At 35.8% G+C, this 3,775-nt stretch overlaps 1 non-coding gene across 1 annotated transcript; it reads right to left on the reverse strand.

The window, feature by feature from the left end:
- Positions 1 to 1,432: 1,432 nt before the first annotated feature.
- Positions 1,433 to 1,505, reverse strand: TRNAR-CCU (transfer RNA arginine (anticodon CCU)). The gene has a single exon. It is a non-coding gene; the product is annotated as a tRNA-Arg (tRNA).
- Positions 1,506 to 3,775: the final 2,270 nt, after the last annotated feature.

Genomic DNA, 3,775 nt, shown 5'->3' on the forward strand with positions numbered 1-3,775 from the left:
TTCAGCCCCGCAACTTGGGAGAAAGGGAGGGAAAGATATATAAAAATGATCGAAAATTATCGATATCAGAGAGTGCTTCAGTAATAGTAAAAAGTGATTGACTAACGGAACATATTACTAATATTTTTAATTTTAAACCAGCGAAGCGGGTAATTAACGCTAACACAGTTTAAAAATGAACATGTTTTTATTTGTGTATTTGTCCGGTAAATTAATCTACACCGTTGGTTTGGCATAATTCTAGGTATTGAAGTACACCTCGATTATATATAAATATATCGAAGAGATCGTAATCTAGAAGAGACTGTAAAATATTAAAAATTTTTATCTGTATCCCAAGAGAGGAGAAGGGGATTCAAGGACGGAAGAGGTGGTTTAAAATTTATGCCGTAAATAGAGTATCTCAGAAATTCCGCAATTTAGAAAGATAAAAATCGTATTATAAACTTCTTACTATAAATAAGCAGAAACATGTTCCATTCGGGAGCGCATCCAATCGAGGGGTCTACCCGGTCCGGGCCCCGCAAAAAAAAAAAAAAAAAAAAAAAACTTCGTAATTCGGCTTATATTTGTACACTTTCTTGATAAACTTATACTTATTTAGCAGAAAAATGACTGATGTAAAAGAAAGATTTGAACTTACTCATCGTCTTTGCTATTAGTTTTCTAATAAAAGCAATCTGTTTTATAATTTCTGTTTAAAATATGGGTAACAGAACTAAAAGCAAATACTTATAGTTTTTTCGACTGTAGAATAACGCTGTTCAATACTGCCTAGGTACCTGTATTATTGGATCTCTCAAACTTCGGATCCTCCAACAAAAATTTCTTGGTTGGGGCCACAGTGGCGCAGTGGTAGAGAGTTCACCTCTGTTGCATGGGTCCTTGATTTCATCCCAGCTCGCGCCAAGTGAGCTTTATATTGGAGAACAAGCATGTGCGTGGGTTTTCTCGGGGTTCTCCCGTTTCCTCCTACTTTCTTCATTCCATCATTTCATTCATTTCTCATCATTACCGTTTCCTCTAGCCTAGCTGGCACAACTGTATGACGTAAAACTTGAAACAAAATTCTGGATGCGCTTCTAGCTCTCACTGTTTTAGAAAATTCCGCTTTCAGGGGGACAGGGAAAGTTTGATAACATAAACATTTTACTTTGTCACATTGTATTAATAAAAAGTCGAAAGTGAAGAAAAGGTTAAACAATTTACAAAAAAAAAAAAAAATAGCTAAATAAATAAATAAAAATAAAAATAAAAAAATAAAATAGCACAGATTATTGTGTCAATAATTTTGTGTAATGAATGAGGAGGTTCAAGTATACAATTAAAATATTTTCTAATTATCTATTCTTCTCTTATGAATAATATTCACTTGTGCTAGTGATAAAATAAATATAATAATCTAAATTAAAGTTAAAAATAAAAACTTTTGCACCCCTGGCGGGACTCGAACCCGCAATCCCCGGTTTAGGAGACCGATGCCTTATCCATTGGGCCACAGGGGCTGTTGAGTATATGTTTCTAACAAACCTAGAAGAAGAACTGATATTTTTTTTTATATATCCCTGTTATTGCTGAAGGATACTTCTTTGATTACTATTTGCATTGAGGAAGCGGATGAGCTGGAACGCACGTGATCATAAAACGTGAGCTATGGGTTCTCGTACGGTAAACAACTTCTTGAGGATGACACATAATAGTGGCCTTAGTAAACAACATACTTAGCAGATGTGTCATAAGCAGAGCACTAGATGAATCGTAATAATTGGTGATTTTACGTATCACTTCTTAGGATAATTAATTTTGAGTTTTGAGATTTGAAAGATCGCTCGTGAAAACAGAGAAAAAAAGTGAGACCCAAAGCCATAGGCGTAGCTAGACAGAAAAGTGTAGTCTGACTCGTTTAGAACATTGTTTTCCCCCTAGAAATGAAACTATGATCCTTGAAAGTTTTCCTCAAATCTCAGAAATGAAAATGAAACAATATGAAATATTTCAGTTTAACGTTCCACGATTATACCCTATTAAACAAAAGAAACGCTTATTAAGACAAGTGAATGATGATGGGAAAATTGTAGAATGAAAGTGTGGGAGGAAACAGAAGAACCCTGAAATAACCAATGGTCACAATATTGTCCACCACAAACTTACTTGACCGGGGATCGAATCAGGTACCTCGCTTACCAGAGTTAAGTGCTCTACCGATAAGCCACCGTGCCCCCAAATCTCAGAAATAAGGGGTCTTGGTCCTTCTAGCAGAATATTCTTGATTCCGCCCCTGTTTATTCCTAAACATTTTCTCCATTTTCATTTATACGTGTATTTAAATAGAAAGAATAATCACTACAACTATTTGACCTTTTCATATTCTCAAGCAACATGTAACCTTTTCCGGTATGAAATTAAAACTTTGCAACATTTAAACAAACAAACAAACAAACAAAAAAAATCATATGCAAAGGGAACTTTCTTTAACGACAGTGACGTAACTTTAAAAAAGATAAAGAACAAATCTTTTAAAAATGAAATGAAATGAAATCTTTGATTTTTACGTCCCACGGTTATGCCGGTTAGGCTAAAGGAGACGGTGATGATGACTAATGAATGAAATGGTGGAATGAAGAAAGTGGGAGGAAACGGGAAAATCCCGAGAAAACCGACGTACACGGTGTTTGTCCACCACAAAGTTCACTTGGCGGGAGCTGGGATCGAACCCGGGATCCCAAGCACCAGGGGTGAACGCTCTACCACTGAGCCACCGCGGCTCCAACAAATCTTTTTAGTTTGACGTTTATGCCCTTTAGACTAAGGAGATAGATAATAAGGCAAATTAATGATGTTAAGAGAATTGGTGGAATGAAAATGTGGGAGGAAAGGGAGTACCCAGAGAAAATCCACGGACACGATGTTCTTCACCACAAGCTTACTTGGTCGGGAATCGAACCAGATACCCCATGCACCAGGGGTAAGCAATCTACCATTAAAACTGGAAATTGTATTAGATTTCTACCACGTTCATTTTTAGCAGAGGGAGTGGAATAAAGATGGAATGTATATTCTTGGGACGCTTCATTGACTCCAGAAACCACTTCTCAGTATTTGTGACCGTTTTTATTCTATAGTGACCAACGTTAAAATCGGATGTGGTTAATTTCTGTCACTTCCAGTTTTAGAAGAGAGGTTGGAGCTGGGATGGAATGTAATATTGGTAAGCTTAATCGATTACAGAAACCCGCTTCTCGCAATCTATGATTTTTACTATATAGTGATCAATGTTAAAACTGTAAGTAGTTAAATTCTGCTATTTCCGATGTGAGGGCTAAGAGAGAATATGGCACCCATTCCTAGAACACTAAATTGATTTTTTTTAAAAAAAGAAAATCTCCTTGCCATCTATTATCGTTTTTGCTCTATGTAGATCAATATTTAAACCGGAAGTTGTATAGGTTTCTATAAGTTCCGATTTTAGTAGAGAGTTAAAAATATAGATTAAATATGTTTTGGGGGACTCTTAATCGATTACAAAAAAACTGCTTCTCACTACCTATTATTACCGTTTTCACTCTATTGTAGTTAACGTAAAAACAGGAAATGGTTGGTTTTCTGCCATTTCTGGTTTGAATATTACATCAATCAACCAACTCGTTTCCTAACTTTTAATTCTCTACATTCTGATCAAATTTGAAGGTGATCAATCAGGTAGTTCTTGACGTTTTCTGTCTCTCGGACGGATACACGGACGGTGTAAATATAAAAAAGTGTTTTGATAAAGTAA

Source organism: Thermobia domestica, chromosome 8, assembly GCF_964235325.1.
Source record: "Thermobia domestica chromosome 8, izTheDome1.hap1.1, whole genome shotgun sequence".
In the NCBI taxonomy this organism is placed as follows: domain Eukaryota; kingdom Metazoa; phylum Arthropoda; class Insecta; order Zygentoma; family Lepismatidae; genus Thermobia; species Thermobia domestica.